The sequence below is a fragment of the Hemicordylus capensis genome, chromosome 4 (genome assembly GCF_027244095.1).
Source record: "Hemicordylus capensis ecotype Gifberg chromosome 4, rHemCap1.1.pri, whole genome shotgun sequence".
NCBI classification, from domain to species: Eukaryota; Metazoa; Chordata; class Lepidosauria; order Squamata; family Cordylidae; genus Hemicordylus; species Hemicordylus capensis.
Window position 1 is genome coordinate 320194434 of NC_069660.1, and position 19128 is coordinate 320213561.

At 47.4% G+C, this 19128-nt stretch overlaps 1 protein-coding gene across 2 annotated transcripts in view; it reads left to right on the top strand.

Moving 5' to 3' along the window:
• The first annotated feature begins 3137 nt into the window (after positions 1-3137).
• Positions 3138-19128, top strand: part of LOC128322923 (protein lifeguard 1-like) — a 64181-nt gene continuing 48190 nt past the window's right edge. The window contains exons 1-3 of one of the 2 annotated variants that reach the window (XM_053245186.1): positions 3138-3239; positions 17177-17272; positions 17848-17945. The gene's annotated coding sequence lies outside the window, so the exon portion shown is untranslated. Of the gene's footprint in view, positions 3240-5999; positions 6028-17176; positions 17273-17847; positions 17946-19128 lie in introns of those variants that run through there. The other variant, XM_053245185.1, reaches the window with a different exon arrangement.

The window sequence follows — 19128 nt, forward strand, 5'->3', positions numbered from 1 at the left end:
CCCGCTGACGCTCTCCCCCAAAGTGTTGGTGTGGGGATGCAGCGTATCTTCAGTGTCATGAAGGAAATGGCTGATGTGCGTGCGCATGGCATGCACACACATGAGTCGGCCATTTATGTCATGACGCTGAATGGGGCTGCAAGGAGGTACGCTGCAGGCCCACACTAGCGCTTTTGGGGAGAGCAGGGGAAAGCGGCAGGGCAGGTAAGGACACCCTCCCTGCCCCTTAAAGGAACCCCCCACCTCTGAACCAGCTTGAACGCAAGACTTTCAAACCGGTTCAGCACTCCAGAAGAGGAGCGCCGAACCGGTTCGTGCACATCCCTACTTGGAACTCTGTCCTCTGTTAAGGCGGGTGTCATTCAACTGGCTACCAGATGGGGGAGCAGCATGCAGCTTTTCAGATGCCAGCCCTAACACAGGCAGCTGCTGCTGACAACACTTAAGGAAAAGGTAAAGTGTGCTGTCAAGTCGATTCTGACTCCTGGCGCCCACAGAGCCCTGTGGTAGAATACAGGAAGGGTTGACCATGGCCTCCTCCCGCTCAGTGTGAGATGATGCCTTTCAGCATCTCCCTATATCGCTGCTGCCCGATATAGTACCAGTGGGGATTCGAACCAGCAACCTTCTGCTTGTTAGTCAAGCATTTCCCCGCTGCATCACTTACTCAGCTCATAAAATGGCATAAGCACCAATTTTCATCACAATGGCTCATGAGGAAACTAAAGCTAAAAGGAAATTAGACAAATAGATTTGCATTCCTTCCTTCATTGATAAGGACACCGATAATGCAGTCTTGGGTAGCTTCTAACTACAATGCTAACTACAAACTCCCATCATCTCCAGGATTTGGCCGTTGTGGCCAGGGGTGATGGGAGCTGTAGTGCAAAAATGAGACGTTACCCAAGACTACAAAAATGCCTTTGCTATATAGTTGCACCATTGCAAACAGGCAGAACTTCCTTCTCCTGAAAGATTTGTTCCAAAGCTCCTTCTTGAAATTTAATAGTTGTGAAGAGACTAAGAAGCTGATCCATTGTTTTGTAAGGCGATTATAGCATCTCCAGACCATAAGCAGTGATTGCAACAATATGCAGCACTGATGTGAAACACATCTTCGAGCCCAGCATTCTAATATATCTGGACATTTGTCTTTCAGTCCAACTGACACAAGCCTGTGAGCTCTGCCCTCCTGCTTGATCCAGACATCCATACCAGGAATCATGCATGCAGTTCCTGTCATGTGTATATGGCACCCCTGAGGGGGAGAGGAATGTGCCAGCCGGGGATGTCTGCTTTGTCCCAGCTGGGCCTCCTGCCCAGCAAAGTGGACACCTCTGGTTCTGGGCTGTGCCAGGCCAAGGATTGTCCAGACAAGTGAGAACTAAAGAAGATGAAGGGTCCTTTCCCCCCATAAAGGTAAAAAAGTGTGCCATCAAATCCATTTCGACTCCTGGCACCCACAGAGCCCTGTGGTTTTCTTTTGGTAGAACACAGGAGGAGTTTACCATTGCCTCCTACTGCACTGTATGAGATGTTGCCTTTTAGCATGTTCCTATATCGCTGCTGCCCTATATAGTACCAGTGGGGATTTGAACCAGCAGTCTTCTGCTTGTTCATCAAGCATTTCCCTGCTGCGTATCTCTTTTACTGAAAGAATTAAAAAGAACAATCAAACGTTCACCTAAGGTCAATGCACACCCTTGGGTTGAGGTATTCAGTTAGAAATACAGTGGCAAGTACAAAATACAGAACCAAAAGAAAAGACAAAAAGCAGGCTTTACCCCCCCCCCCCCAAAATCAGTTCCTCTCTCCTAACCCTAAAGCACAGGAACTGCTTGCACAAAAACCACCCTCTGACACTCATTCCAGATCAAACATCTTCCTGGGTGTTTGCAAGGCTAACTGTTGGGGAAAGAAACACAAGGCTATTATTAATCTTTACCTTACTAACAAATAATAAGTTATTAAAAAGAGGCCATGCAATCATGCACAGATGGGCCAGGATGTGGGGTGAGCTCAACCTCTTCCTTTTTAAATATTATGTATGGGTCCCCTGGGTTATCATCTTCAGGTCACTGGTTAGATTATCGAGAAGGCTTTTTAGCTGTTGGGAGATAGCTAGTCAGTTTATAAATTGCAAATCGGTGAGAAAAAACATCCCCTTTGAGAGCAAAGACACATTTCTCTGGGATTTTACATTCTTAGTGACAAAGTCATCATCTGCAGGAACATAAAATATACCCTTAACAGTACATAAGAGCCTCAGAATTCAAACACCACAATTGTTGCCGAGTCTGATGCCGAGGTATCCATCAGCTCCTCTTATGAGACGACCCTGGATCAATTTCAGTTTGTGACTCCTGAGGATGTGGACATGTTGCTCAGAATGGTGCGGTCTACCACCTGCCCTCTTGATCCTTGCCCAACATGGCTTATACTTTCTGGCAGGGAAGCTGTTGTAGGGGGCCTGGTAGACATTATGAATACATTTCTGAGGGAGGGCAGGACACCTCCTTGTCTTAAGGAGTCAATCATTAGACCACTTCTGAAGAGGCCTGCCTTGGATCCCTTGGAGTTGAGCAACTACAGGCCTGTCTCCAACCTACCATGGCTAGACAAAATGATTGAGAAGGTGGTGGCCTCCCAGCTCCAGGTGATCTTGGAGGCAACTGATTATCTTGACACGTTTCAGACTGGCTTTCGGGCAGACTATGGGGTGGAGACTACCTTGGTCAGCCTGCTAGATGATCTCCAATGGGGAATTGACAGAGGGAATGTGACTCTGTTGTTGTTCTTGGATCTCTCGGCAGCCTTTGATATGATTGACCATAGTATCCTCCTGGAATATCTGCGGGGGTTAGGATCCAAACTGCATCCAACTGCATTCTTTGTGAGAATCACCTCGAAGGAGAAAGGTAATTGGCAGGTGATTGTACAAGAGGACTGGCAGTTGGGTAGACCTCTGAGTGCCAGCACTATGTCCTGGAGACACCAAGAAGCCTGCATCTAGGGGAGGAGGGGGGACAAGGGGTTACTATGGTGACAAAGGATGCAATAAAACCTAGTCTCCTTAGGTTCCTGGACAGCTGTTGAGATCTGCTCAAGCTCAGGGGAGGTGGGAGGAAGGTGGAAGGGGCGGGGGAAAGAGCCTGCCTCCTCTGGGGATCCTGGCCTTCATTCCATTGCTGGGCAGGGAAGTCAGAAAGAGCTTGGCTTCAGCAGATGAAACATCACAGGTAAGGCCAGAGGCTGGGTTTGGGGAGTGGACTCCTGAATAGCAGAAAAATGTTGGGACTACCCACTGAAGCAGGGGACTCTTAGTGTCTTCTGTGCCATAATGTAGTGCATCAGTTAAAGGCATGGGCTAGGAGCCAGAAAGACCCCTTCTCAGCCCTAGTAAAAATGAGCTGTACTCATCTACGAGCTTATTAGGGGCATGCGAGGGAACTTGGGAAATCCCATTGGAATCTCACCCAGAGAAAGAAAGGATGGTTGTTTGAGGACAATGGCTCATACTATCTGTCATTCATTCATTCATTAGATTTATTAGATTTATATAGCTCCCTTCCAAAATGGCTCAGGGCGGTTCACAACATGATAAAAACAATTAAAACAAACTAACAATTAAAAACACAATAAAACCAATAAAACAGCTAAAAGCCCTGAAAATCAGGACAACAATTTAAAACAATTTTAAAAAGTTAATCATTTAAAACCCTGAAAGGCCAGGCCAAATAGGTAGGTTTTAAGGGCTCTCCTGAAGGACGGCAATGATCTCAAATTACGAATTTCTGCCAAAAGTGCCTTCCACAGCCCAGGAGCAGCTACAGAGAAGGCCCGCCTCTGAGTCGCCACCAGACGAACCGGTGGCAACGGGAGATGGACCTCCTCGGATGATCTTAAGGTGCGCTGGGGATCATGTTAAAGAAGGCGCTCTCTTAGATAGATAACTCTGACCTGAGCCGTTCAGGGCTTTAGAGGTAATACAAAGTGGTGGTTATTTTGCCTGGAAACATATTGGCAGCCAGTGAAGCTGTTTCAAAACAGGCATAATATGGTCTCTCCGGGTTGCCCCAGAGACCAACCTGGCAGCCGTATTCTGAACTAACTGAAATTTCCACACTATGTACAAAGGCAGCCCCATGTAGAGCGCATTGCAGTAGTCGAGCCAGGAGGTTACCAGCTGATGCACCACTGTTTTGAGGTCATCTTCTCCAAGGAATGGGCGCAGCTGTCGAATCAGCCAAAGCTGATAAAAAGCACTCCTGGCCATGGCCTCCACCTGAGCTTCTCTGCCAGCGCCAATTCTTCTATTCCCCACCACAACAGTAATAGCTGCCCCAGCTACTTGAAAGAAGGGAGGTCGTTGCTTGAGAGGTTTGCAGTATAGACATGAGGAAAATAGAGGGAGAATAGCGGCATAGGACATATGTGTCCTTTCTGAGATGTCTGTGAAGAAATAGTAAGCGAGGAAGTGTTTTGTACATGTGTAGAGAGAGACACACATTAAGGTCCAGCCCCTGCCCATATATATATTTATAAAAATATTTAGATATTTATATAAATATATAAACAAATATTTATGTATTTATTTAACACAGTTTTATACCACCCAAAACCTATGTCTCTGGGCAGTTTACAACAAAAAACAGAAAAGTTAAAACATGAGTTAAAACAAATAAATGACAAAAATAATTAAAACATTGGTTAAGATAAATGACAGCAAAAAGTTAAAACATTACAACAATTTAAAATTCAGATCTTCAAATGTGCTCTATGTTGTAATATGTCGGATTCTACTCGAGTCTTCCTCCACTTGTGCTCCAGTCGTCTACTTTGCCGCTTCAACTCTTGTAGTTCTTCCATATACCAAGGGGCCAATTTTGAAGCAGGTCGGAGAGGACGCTTAGGTGCAATCATGTCCACTGCCCTGGTGAGCTTGCTGTTCCAGTTCTCCACCAGGGCTTCAACAGGATCCCTCCAAGGCTTCTTGGAACCCTATTGGATCCAATAACCTTCTCGGGCAGACCATTCTAATGGGCCCCCACCCCTGCGAAAGTGGGGTGTGACTGTAAGTCCAACCTTAACCAGATGGTGGTCCATCCATGACAATGGGGAAATCACAGGAGTCCCCACCCATAGAACACCACTGTGATCAGAGTGAAAGACTAAATCAAGCGTGTGACCAGCAATGTGCGTTGGTCCCGAGACCCTTTGGGATAGGCCCATAGTCATCAAGGACACTATGAACTTCTGAGCCGTCCCAGAAAAATTGGTCCCAAAGTGGACATTGAAGTCCCCCAGCACCACAAGCCTGGGAGACTCCAACGCCAAGCCCGAGACTGACTTGGTCAGTTAGGGACTCCATTGGGCAGCGGGCGATCAGTACACCAAGAGAAGTCCCAGTCTGTCCCTGGTCCCCAAATGTAGTTACACACATTCAGTATGGTCAGACACTTCCACAGGGATCCTGGTCAGGCAGAAGCTATTCTTATAGACCACAGCCACTCCACCTACCCACCAGAGGCGTAATGATAGGGGGGCACGTGCCACGGGCGCCATCTTTGAGGGTCACGTGGTGGGCGCCGCCATGAGCCCCGCCGATCCCCCAATTTTATTTTTTTTTAATTTTAAAAATAAAAATTACAGCACTCAAGGGAGCGCATCGGCACCCCCTCCCCCATGAGTGGTCCCTTCCGCGCCAGCACCCCCCCCATTGCTTTGCTGCTGGCCTGGCTGGCTTCGGCTTGGCGGCGGGCGGGCGCTATGGCAGGCGCCTAGTTCACAGTGCTGCTTGTTGCCACGACGATGGAACTTATCAGGCCAGAGGGAGGGTCTAGTCACACACGTTGCGCTGCGCATGCGTGCGTCCGTCCTCCTTCTCCCAGCTCGGCTCGCCTTCTGCACGTGGCGCGGAGAGGAGAGCCGAGCGTTGCTGGGGCTGCAGACGCAGGCAGCGGCACACACGGACGGACAACAAGAGAAAGGAAGGGCAGGCAGCAAGAGGGGCATGCGGCGGTGGCGGTGAGTGAGTGAGCGAGCCAGCCAGGGGCGTCTTGGTGGGATCGGGACGCCGCATTCGGAGCGCTGCCGGGAGCTGCCCGGGCCGGAGGGAGCGAGCGAGCCACGACGGCCAGGAACTTTCACGGCAGCGGGGCAGCTGCTGCAGCCCGAGCACAGGGTCCGGGGAGAGCTGCGGCGGGCATACCAGGTGCGGGGCAGAAGTGTCGCGCCTCTCTGCAGCTGGGCACCCCCGGAGCCAGCCACTGCTCCTGCTGCTACCTGGGCCGGCCCTAGTGGGGCGATGAGGGCCCCTCTCTGGGTGCGCACACGGGGGGAGGTCTGGCCGGGCACCAGAGCAGGCTTGTGGAGTGCCGGAGCCCAGCTCGGGGGTCGCTCGCTCCGGAGGGACGACGCTGCTGCTGCTGCCACCGCAGCCTTCAGCCATGACTTTTCCTGAGGGAAACAGGAGTGGCCGCGAAACGGTGTGTGGGTGGGCAGCAGCGGCAGCAGCAGCATGTCCCGCTCTCGCTGTGCTGGACAGCATGCTGGGGTGGCCGTGGCCAGTGGGAAAACCCCATGCCGAGCCCCCCCCGCATGCCGGCTCCTCCTGGCTTAGGGTGCACATCATGGTTTGGGGTGCCTGGGAAAGAAAGATGCCAGAGAAACAGCCGCGAGTGTATGGATGTGCGGGGATGGTGGTGGGTGGGGATCTGATCCCATCATCCTGCACGGATGCTTCCTGTTTGTTAGGATGGCAAGCGGTGTCATGAAGAGCTTTGTCGGGTTCCCGTCAACAGCAGAACGAGTTGTGATGATGTGATGTGGTGCCTGTCTCTCTGGGTTGGGACGTGACAACACCACGACGCACTTCCCTCTTTGAGGATGGCCAATCTCGCTTACAAACTTGCGAACTGAGCGGGTGCACAGAAATGGCGGTGCAAGAGGACACCAACTGTGCGTGCACATGTGTCACAGGGGTTAGCGGGCAAGTGGCGCATGTGTGAGTGTGCCTGGATGTCCGTGCGTGTGACCGCATCTCTCTCTGGGTGGTATCATGTGTTGAGATGTGTGCGTCAGGAAGTCTCCCTGACAATTGGGGGGGGGGCGCAGCGCATGGGCACTCGGGCACCAGCTGTACGCAATTAAGAAAGTGCTTGGGAAGCGAGAAGCTTCCCCCCCCTCCTCCCCAACGTGGGGACCCCCTGCTGCTCTTCACTTCCCAGCCATGCTCCGGTCAACAACCTGGAACTTCCAGGAGTTCAGAACTGGCAGTTTGGGCACCCCCTGCAAACTGAGCAAAGAGGCACCTTTTAAAAAGTGGTGCTCCTCTTCTCTGTAGCAGGAGGAGAGCACCTGGACCTCTCCATCCCCAGCACAGCACCCCTCCCACGCCTGTTGATGGTGTCTATCTTCTGATTCTTTTTAAGATTGCATAAAGATTTTGCATAAAGAACGTCCATATGTGCACAAAAATAGCACCAGAAATGCTTGTTTCTGTCACCTGTAAAAATGTTTAGAGGAAGGGGAAGAAGGTTGTAATCTGAGCACTTCATGTAGACTGGGACAAGTGTGATTTGTGAATGTTGTTTATGCAAGGTAAAAAAGGATGGGGGACTGAAGGAAGACTATATATGCACTATGGAATCTATAATCAAGCCAAAGTATTTCTTCACCAACTGGGAAATGAAAGCAGGGGGTGGGGGAAGGACCATCTGTGAAAATGATCTGAGTAGTTGTGTCAGGAGGCTAGGGATCTCAAAGACAGAATGCTTAGCACCCTCCCCAGACTACAACTCCTAGGATTCTCATAACACTTAAAGTGGCGTAAAATAGAAACAAATGGCCTTGTAATGTGTGTCAGTCAGATGTATGCTGGGGGGGCGGGGGGGGCGCAGCGGGGGCCCCTGCAATTTCAGTGCTTGCCCCGGGCGCCGTTTTCCCTAGTTACGCCTCTGCTCCCCGCCCATGTCCCCACACCGGCTCCCCAGCAGAGTACTCTGGAGGGAGAAGCTGGGACCAGACTGGGCCACCAGCCTCCCCCAGCCAAGTCTCTGTAATACATCCCAGGTCTGCCTCTTCATCCAGAGTCAGATCATGGATGGTTTCCAACTTATTCTGGACAGACCTGGCATTACAGAGAAGCCAGGTGAGAGTCTGTGAGAGTTCGGCAGTGCTCCCCAAGGTCAGAGTGCTGACTTCCCTTCCCCTGTAACGACGCACTGACCTGCCAACTTTACTTCTTCTATTCCGCACCACCACCAGAATAGCCACCCCACAGTCAGTGGACACACCCCTGTCTCCCCATCCCCAGACAAACCAAGGCACATCCGAAACACCCAGGATCCAAAAACAACAGAAGCCAAAAAATATCACCAGGCCCTCACCCTTGTTGCCCCCCGTGGTGGCTTCCCCAAGGGGGTGATCCCCTTTGGTGTCACCCCTTTGGTGGTGACCCCGTCAGTGGTAGGTCCGCCTCCACAGGCCAGCAGCCCTTATATAAGCCCAGAAAGATAGCTAATCTGAGCAGCTGACCCTCAGGAAATGCTGACTCACCCACTCTGGCGCTGATCCCGCACAGACTCACCTGCAGGGCAGCCACAGCCCCACACGTTCATGGCACACAGGCTGGCAAGCTGACAACAGCAGACAGCAACCACACCAGGCTCTCACCACTGGGCAGCGACTGTTTCTGGGAAGCAGATGTTAAAGCCTCCTTCTCCCTACCAGGCTTCTGGCAACTGAAGGAGGCAATGGTCAGACCACTCCTAAAGAAGCCTTCCCTGGACGCCTTAGCAATGGATAGTTACATGCCAATCTCCAATCTCCCTGGATTGGGCAAGGTGATTGAAAGGGTGGTGGCTGACCAGCTCCAGGCGGTTTTGGAGGAAATTGATTTTCTAGACCCATTTCAAACTGGCTTTAGAGCTGATTATGGGGTTGAGACAGTCTTGGTCGGCTTGATGAATGACATTTACTGTTGAAAGTTAAGGACTTTGGGCTGTCTCGTCTCAGACAGTGTGGGACAGACTACTGAGTCAGAGGGCTAGAGGGTCAAGACATTGGTCATACTGCTCTGACACGATCCCTTTGAAATGTAGATTGGTACTCTTAGGGATTAATTCCTTCCTCTCTCTCTTCCCTACCTGTTCCTTCTACCTTGCAACATGGCAAGCTTCTGTCCCTGCACCACGTGTGCAGAGAAGATGCAAAATCCATCTGCATCCAGCTGGATAGATAGATTAGAGATCCTAACTCCTCACTTTCCTATCTAGAATGGAGTTCCTTAATAAATGCCTTATATATTGATCTGAAACTATGAATTGGCTCCAAGTTACTTTACTCTCAGTATACATGCATGCCTAAGTAAATTCCGCTGTGTTGTGCCTCTGTGCACTCTGCTATAATGAAAAAGGGATTCTCTTACTACAGAAAATTTCCAACAGGTTATGGGAGCCCAGTATTTTGAGTGGCGTGTACTGCAACTAGAGAGTTAGGTTTGTTCCAGGAGATCCAGTGAGATCTAGCGTGGACGCTTTGAATTGCTAATCTACAGCAACAGCCTTTTTTCTTTTCTTTTTTTTGAGCCAGTGAGGACGGCTACTTACCTAGAGGGAAAGCTCAGGCTGACTATCCTGAATGCAGACAACTATTTGGAATGGAAAACCCAATTGAGGCTTGCACTGAAAGCAGGACTCGAGAAAGTTACTGAGGAAGACACCCCCCCCCACAGGTGGAACCACAGCTGCTGAGAAAACTGCCAAAGAAACATGAGTACTCAAGAATTCTAAAGCTGGAGCTTTGATCGCAGCCTCTGTGAGTAAAAATTAATACCTTTACACGTTATGTGATCTTGGAACCTCAAGGGAAATGCTAAGCAAGCTAGATTCCTTGCATATGAAGAAGGGGTGGGCATACACCTTTAACTTGAGAAAGAAAATGCAGGATCTCCAGTATAAAGATGGGGACTGTTTTGCCATGCATGTTGGACTACTTTGGGACTTTTTCTTTCCATTTAAAGCAGCAGGGGAGGAATTTACAGAGAGTCAGAAGCTGGAAGCTCTGTTCCTAAGCATGCCCCCACCCCCCGTGATAGCAATATAATCGGCCAGTTGGAAACCCACACCACTCTAAGCTTTGAGGAAGCAGTGCAAATGATATCTTCTGAAGCAAACAGAAGAAAAGTTTTGAATTCTCACTATGAAAGTGAATTGGCAAGTACCTTTGCTCTTAAAGCTACAATTGATCATACCAGAGGAAACCCAATGTGGGGAGGGAATGCTGCAAGAGGAAACCGCATAGGCCCCCCACATTTACATACAAAGAGGTTTGGCTTTGTTGCCAAGGAAACTCAGTCCAGAGAGAGAGGTCACATGACCGCCAGCAGGGAGACTGCTCCTGAAATAAGGCCAACTGGGACTTATGCCTTTAGATGTTTTCTGTGTAACCAATTTGGCCACAAGGGGGTGAACTGTCCCAAGAATCAGACAAAGAAAAGTAACTTTACAGAAAGGTATTCAAACAAGAGTTTTAATGTTTGCCTGATGCAAAGCGATGAAAAGTTCATTTTTGATACTGGTTCTTCGGTTCATATATCAAATAATTTGGATTTCTATACTGAACTGTTTGATGTTCCTGAAGAGACTGTTCATTTGGGCAATAATACTACAATTAAAGCCAAGAAGAAAGATGAAGGAATTTTGTATTGTAAGTTACTGGATGGATCTGTTAAACCATTTTTTCTTAAAGATGTTTTGTATATCCCTGACTTCTCAAGCTCCTTGCTTTCAATATCCAAGCTAGAGAAACAAGGCTGTGAACTGTATATTAAAAATGGACAATGTGTTGTTACCCAGAATGGAGAAGTTTGCCTTGAAGGCTCTAAATGCAAAGGCCTATACAGTGAGCAGGATCAACCTGTATCAAAGACAGACAGAGAAAGACCAGCCTGGTCTAGATCTGAGGCATACCAGCCTAATGAAGTGAACCTTGCTAAGTCATGCCTGCATGAAAACTTCTTGCAACTGTGGCATAGATGCCTAGGACACAGGAGCTATGAGTCAATCCAGAACATGAAGGAAATGGGATTAGCTAATGGCATTGATTTTGTACCATGTGACATTGTAAACTAACTGTGTTTGCTGTCTCGAGTCCAAAGCAGTTAACAAGCCATTTCCTAAACAGAGTGAAAGGAAGACCATGAGACCCCTGGAGCTGATCCACAGTGATATATCTGGACCACTACCAGCAACCATAGGTAATCAAAAATATTTTTAAACAATCACAGATGATTTCTCACTATATTCAGTTGTGTTTCTACTAAAGGAGAAATCACAGATGCTCGAGAAACTCCAGGACTACGTGGCCATGGCAAGCAACAAATTTGGCTGGAAGCCAAAGATCCTGCGCACAGACAATGGAGGAGAATATATGTCCAACGCCACACAGCAGTTCCTGAGAGAACATGGAATCGTGCATCAAACCATGGTAGCTTACAGCCCGTCTCAAAATGGAGTCTCAGAAAGAAAGAACAAAAGTCTACTGGATATGGTAAGATGCATGCTTGCTGACGCACACCTCCCACAGAAACTCTGGGGAGAAGGCTTCATGACTGCTACATACATACAAAACAGAATGCACACAAAGCCTATAGGAACAACACCATATGAACTTTGGCATGGTCATAAGCCGTCCATGACGCATCTGTGTGTCTTTGGAAGCACGGCTTACTCATACTGTACATCCCAAAGGAAAAAAGGACTAAGTTAGGGGCTAGGGCCACAAAAGGGTTTTTGTAGGCTACTCAGCACAATCCAAAGGCTACAGAATTCTGGATCCTGACAAAAACAAGATAACCATAAGCAGAACGGTGTATCTTGATGAGAATGAGAGAGCTACACCTTCAGAGGGGGCCTACACCAAAGCAAGCAACCAGACCAACCACCCTGATGACTGGATTATGCTTCCTGATCTCAGAGGAACTGAGGAGGAGGAGACAGCAGATCCAGAACCAACTACACTCGACTCAGAGACCCCCAGCGATCCACCAGACGCACTTAAGATAATGGGAGAGACCACAGAGGGTGAAGTGAGGCGATCAACGCGCTCAAACAGAGGTGTTCCAGCCCCGAGACTGTCCTACCTCACAAGAACAGCGGAACAACCAGAACCCTCATCATGGGAGGAAATATCCCAGCTACCATAACCAGAAGCCCAGAAGTGGAAACAAGCTGCAATTGAAGAGCTTGAGGCTCTACAGAAAAACAAAACCTGGACTCTTACTAAGTTACCTCAAGGAAGGAAAGTTATAGGCTGTAAATGGGTTTTCAAACTCAAACATGTTGCTGATGGTGAGATTTAGTGCTACAAAGCCAGATTAGTAGCAAAAGGATATTCACAGAAATATGGAGAAGATTATGATAAAACCTTTGCACCAGTGGTTAAACATACTACAGTAAGGACTCTGTTAAGTATTGCTGCTAGCAAAGAAATGCATGTTGAACACCTGGACATGAAAACTGCATTCTTGCACGGCGAACTAGAAGAGGACATTTACATGCAACAACCACCAGGTTTCCTATAGAAAGGCAAAGAGGACTATATGCAAACTGCAAAAGAGCAATTATGGTTTAAAACAGGCTGCCAGAGCATGGAACATAAAACTAAATGATATGCTGCTTCAAGCAAACTTCAAAAGAAGCAACGCGGATCCCTGCCTATACACGAGATGCAAAGATGGCAAATGGACTTACATTTTAGCGTATGTTGATGATTTGATTCTTGCCTATGAAAATGCAGATGACAGCAAGGAAATAGTGCATCATCTGAACAGAGATGTGGAAGTCAAGCGACTTGGCAACATTGCACACTGCCTGGGCATTCAAGTACAAAGAGAGAAAGATGGAAGTTTCCTCATCAACCAAGAACAGAAAATTAAAGACTTGATAAACTTGCTCAGACTGGAAAATGCGAATCCTACACCAACTCCAATGGAAGTGAACTACATAAAGCAAGAAGATCAAACTGAGCCACTATCTGACAACCATAGATATCGTGAAGCATTGGGTAAGCTTTTATACATTAGTACACTCACTAGGCCAGATATTAGTACAGCAGTTGGCTTACTTTGCAGAAAGACTGCATCACCAACAGTCAAGGACTGGAATGCAATTAAGAGACTTGTTAGGTATCTAAAGGGTACTGCACACTTTAAGCTCAAGCTAGTTACCAGCTAACAGTGAACCAAAACTAGAAGCATATGTAGATGCAGACTGGGGTGGAGACCTAACAGAAAGGAAATCCACCAGCGGTCACATAATTTTCTATGGAGATGGAGCCATAAGCTGGTCAAGCACAAAGCAAGACATAATAGCATCATCAACCACTTAAGCGGATTATGTATCAGCTGCACAGGGCTGTCACAAGATACAATGACTGTGTCAATGACTGAAGAATCTAGGTACAAATGTACCACAGCCCATACCAGTGTATGAAGACAACCAAAGCTGCATTCAACTCTCCAAACAAGAAGATGTAAAGAGGCATACCAAACATATTGATGTGAAGTACCATGTAGTGAGAAGTCTGCAGAAGGATGGACTAATCAAGCTGATCTACTGCCCAACAAATGAAATGCTTGCAGACATACTGACGAAGCCACTACCAAGACCCTGCTTTGAAAAGGTGAGAGAGAAAATGAATCTTGTGAACTGAGTCATGAGACATCGAGAGGGGGTGTTGGAAGTTAAAGGACTTTGCGCTGTCTTGTCTCAGACAGTGGGGGACAAACTAGTGAGTCAGAGGGCTAGAGGGTCAAGACATTGGTCACCCCTTCTCCACTGCTCTGACATTATGCCTTTGAAATGTAGATTGGTACTCTTAGGGATTAACTTCCTTCCTCTCTCTCTTCCCTACTTGTTCCTTCTACCTTGTAACATGGCAAGCTCCTCTCCCTGCACCATGTGTGCAGAGAAGATGCAGAATCCATCTGCATCCAGCTAGCTAGATAAATTAGAGATCCTAACTCCTCTCTTTCCTATCTAGAATGGAGTTCCTTAATAAATGCCTTATATATTGATTTGAAACAATGAATTAGCTCCAAGTTACTTTACTCTCAGCATACACGCATGCCTAAGCAAATTCTGCTGTGTTGTGCCTCTGTTCACTCTGCTATAATGAAAAAGGGATTCTCTTACCACAGAGAATTTCCAACATTTACCGGGGAACCAACAGAAGGAGTGTGACTCTGCTGGTTCTTCTGGAACTCTCGGTGGCATTCGATACCATCAACCATGGTATTCTTCTGGATCACCTGGGGGAGTTGGGGATAGGGGGCACTGCCTTGCAGTGGTTCTGCTGCTGTCTCTCACGTAGATTCTAGATGGTGGAACTTGGTGACAGTTGCTCTTCAAAATGGGAGCTGACATATGGAGTCCCTCAGGGCTCCATTCTGTCATCAATGCTTTTCAATATCTACATGAAACCGCTGGGTGAGGTCATCAGAAGATTTGGTGCTGGGTGTTATCAGTATGCTGATGACACCCAAATCTACTTCTCCCTTTCATCTTCAGGAAATGGCACTCATTCTCTAAATGCCTGCCTACAGGCAGTAATGAGCTGGATAAGGGATAACAAATTGAAGCTGAATCCGAGCAAGATGGAGGTGCTCATTGTGGGGGCTCAGAATCTGATGGGTGAGTTAGATCTTCCTGTGCGGGATGGGGTTACACTCCTCCAGAAGGAGCAGGTGCACAGCTTGGGAGTACTCCTGGACCCAGGTATCTCAGGTGGAGGCCATGGCCAGGAGTGCTTTTTATCAGCTTCAGCTGATTCAACAGCTGCGCCCATTCCTTGAAGAGGATGACCTCAAAACAGTGGTGCATCAGCTGGTAACCTCCCGGCTTGACTATTGCAAGGCCCTCTACGTGGGGCTGCCTTTGTACGTAGTCCAGAAACTTTAGTTATTTCAAAATGCTGTAGCCAGGTTGGTCTCTGGGGCAAGCCGGAGAGCCCATATTATGCCTGTCCTGAAACAGTTACTCTGGCTGCCGATATGTTTCTGGGCAAAATACAAAGTGCTAGTTATTACCTTTACAGCCCTGAATGACTTAGTACCGAGTTATCTTAGAGAGTGCCTTCTTCTACATGATCCCCACCACACGTTGTCATCCGAGGAGGTCCATCTCCCGTTGCCACCGGTTCGTCTGGTGGCGACTCAGAGGCGGGCCTTCTCTGTAGCTGCTCCTGGGCTGTGGAATGCACTTTTGGCAGAAATCCATAATTTGAGTTCATTACTGTTTTTCCAGAGAACCCTTAAAACCTATCTGTTTGGCCTTGCCTTCCAGGGTTTTTAAACTACTGCAAACTGTTTTAAATTGTTTTAAATGGTTGCACTGGTTTTCCAGGGTTTTTAGCTGTTTGATTGTTTAATTGGTTTTATCCTTTTTTTATAGTTTTCATTTTAATAACTGGTTTTAATTGTTTGTAAACTGCCCTGAGCCATTTTCGAAGGGTGGTTTATAAATCGAATAAATAAATAAATAATAAATAATAAAATGCATCAGAACTGAGCACAGCAGTTAAATCTAACCCATCAGCAAAGCAACAAAACAAAACACACATGGCAGTCAGCATATGTCTGGATGGAATAAAGAGGTCACCACCAATTTTCCTTGGGTGGGGGCTTGCAAAACATCCCATGTCCTTAGCAGGGTTTCAGCAGTGAGAGGCTGGGTCTTTACAGTAGGGCCTTACAAGCAGGAATATAACAAACATTTATATACTATTTCCACATAAGCATTCCCAAAGTGGTTTACATAGATATAAATAAGTAAATAAATACATAAAATGGCCCCCTGTCCCCAAAAGGTTCACAATCTAAAAAAAGAGCATAAGATAAACACCAGCAAGAGCCACTGGAGGGATGCTGTGCCGGGGGTGGAGAGGACCAGTTTCTCTCCCCCTGTTAAATTTAAGAAAATCACCACTTTTAAAAAGTGCCTTCTTGGCTCCTACTTGTTCACATACATACTTGATCTTCCAGTATTCTTGCAATCTACCTATCTTTACAGAGAAACCAAACACTAATCTATACAAATAAACCTATCCAAATTATTGGGCAATCTGAGCCTTTTAAGGCAAATGCATAATGAAGATATAGGGGAAGCAACATATCTGCATATATTTTGGTTTGGAGAATGTGGGAGAGTAAGTGAATGTGTGAGGTTTTAGGGCTGGCTCCAGATGAGGTTAGTGGAGAGCGTGGGTCTGAGGCATTTGTTCAACTGTGCATAGGACCCATAGCATAATAGGAAGCTGCATTAATGTTCATCTAGCTCAGTATAATCTATACTGACTGCAAGTGGCACGCCAGGGTTTCAGGCAAGGGTCTTTCCCAGCCCATCCTGGAGATGCAGCTGGGGAGTGAACCTAGGACCTTCAGCATGCAAAACAGATGCTTTTTCACCAAACTGTGCCAAGAGTAAACTTCAGTGTGTTGGAAGTTAAAGGACTTTGCGCTGTCTCTTGTCTCAGACAGTGGAGGACAGACTAGTAAGTCAGAGGGCTAGAGGGTCAAGACATTGGTCATCACTTCTCCACTGCTCTGACACGATCCCTTTGAAATGTAGATTGGTACTCTTAGGGATTAACTTCCTTCCTCTCTCTCTTCCCTACCTGCCCTTCTACCTTGCAACATGGCAAGCCTCTCTCCCTGCACCATGTGTGCAGAGAAGATGCAAAATCCATCTGCATCCAGCTAGCTAGATAGATCAGAGATCCTAACTCCTCACTTTCCTATCTAGAATGGAGTTCCTTAAAAAATGCCTTATATATTGATTTGAAACTATGAATTGGCTCCAAGTTACTTTACTCTCAGCATACACGCATGCCTAAGCAAATTCCGCTGTGTTGTGCCTCTGTGCACTCTGCTATAATGAGAAAGGGATTCTCTCACCACAGAGAATTTCCAACACAGTGGAGGCAAGCATCAGAGCTTCCCTCCATTTAAGATGCCGTAGTATCAATAGTCTGGCCAGAGAGACTGATCTTCCTGTCCCTAACATACACATATTTTGGAACCAAGTTGTGGCATGGGAGTTGCTAGGGTCAGTTCCTTTATGCAATGTGCAAAGGTGCTGCTGTTCGTAACCTCACTTCTTTGTCCTCTCTGCAGCTTCGAGGAGGGGAACATCTGTGGGCACTAGAGCCATGTCACTCTTGAAGAACTTTCTGGGGTACAACCAGCTATCAGTCACCGCAGGCCAAGAAGGTAAGCAGCCACCTTGCTGTGGGGATGACTCTGAAAGGGGTGGAGGTGAGGCTGGACCCATTTCCTTGCACAGTCATCTGTGCTAGCATAGCTTGACAGCATTTCATCTGGGAGGATCTCCAATAGGTTCTCCCAGCTGCCTGGCCATTGCTCCAAGTTGGCACTCTCTGTCATTGAATCTCCTCCATGGGGAGCTGGGCTACCCTGAGGGCTCTAGGGCAAAATGGCTTTGAGCCGTATTCTTGGGTACTCCTCAGGCTCTCCTACCCTCTGGCTGCATTAAGTCCCTGAGCAAGAGGGAGATACCCCATCCATGTGATATATTGTGCACTGCCCAGAGCCTTTGTGTGGGATGGCATAGAAATGTAATAAATAAATAAATAAATAAATAAATAAATAAATAAATAAATATGGAGAGCAGGCCCCACAGTCTTCAGGATTGGTGAGTGCTGCTCCACAAAAGAGTCAGGATGGCTGAAGTGCTGATTTCATTGGGAAAGCATGGGGGAGCCTCAACCTGACCACAGAAAAAGGGGGGGCTCAGTCTCACTGCGCCTGCTTCTGCTTTTCTCCAGCACCACAGGACAGCAATGACCAAGAGGCAGGGCAACCCTCCAGTGATGGCACCCAGGATCTGCCCGCCAGGAATGCCCGCAAGTTCTTCTTTCGCAGGGTGAGAGTGGGGATGCAGGGAAGTGGGATGTGTCTGCAGAGAGAAATGTTTGGGGGAGGCAGTCCGTGTGCTGTGGGGAGGGTTGTGCAGGTGTGGTGCAGATGTTTAGTCAGACTAGGTTGTGAGCTAGCCCTTCCAGTGGCAGGTAGAAGCAGGGCCCCTCCAACTCTGCCCCCAGAATGTCCCAGGTCCAATCCCTGGCATGTCAAGTTCAAACAAACAAAACATGTTGTTCAAGTAAGAACGCATCTGCCTACTTTCCTTTCTCTGTCCCTGCCACTGGACTAAATTGGATCCAAATTGGTTGAGCAGATCACAAGTTAGTCCACTTGCACCTCAAAAGTTCATATGTCTGCCGTCTTGAATTGGGGTGGATGATATCATCACAAACTTTGTCTTTAAATTGTCCCTATGTGCCCTACAAGTGTACCAAATTTGGTCCAAATTGGTTCTTACTTGAACCAGAAATGTTCATATGTCTACCATCTTGAATCAGGGTGGATGACATCATTACAAACTATGGCCTTGAGCCATCCCTATGTGTCCCTACATCTATTCAAATCAGTTAGGTGGTTTACAAGCTAGCCCTCTTGCACCTCAAATGTTCATGTGTCCACCATCTTGGATTGAGCTGGATGACATCATTACAAACTACACTATTGAGGTGTCTCTATGTGTCACTCACCACAATTGTAGCAAATTTGGTTCAAATTGGTTATGCGGTCCACAAATTAGCCCATTTGCACCTCAAATGTTTACGTGTCTACCATCTTGAATGGGGGTCTATGACATAATCACAAACTATGCTGTTGATGTGTCCTTGGGTGTGCCTACAACTGTACCCAATTTGGTTCATATTTGTCCAGGCATTGCAAAATTGATGGGTGGGGGGCACACAGACGGACAGACACATGGACACACAGACACACACATACAGAGTGCCAGGTGATCTCATAACCCTCCTGGAAAATAGGCTAATCATGGGGTGAGAAGGACCTCACCTCAGAGCTGCTTCCATCATTTCCAATGGTTCAACAGCGGGTTAAGACAGGCTGATATGGTGTATCTCCTATTTCTTAAAATTAGGGGTAACAATTGAACAACAACAAAAAGATATGTTTAGGGAGAAAATGATATCTGAACTAATAACAAGTTGTTCTAGTAAGAACTAATCAGCCTAATT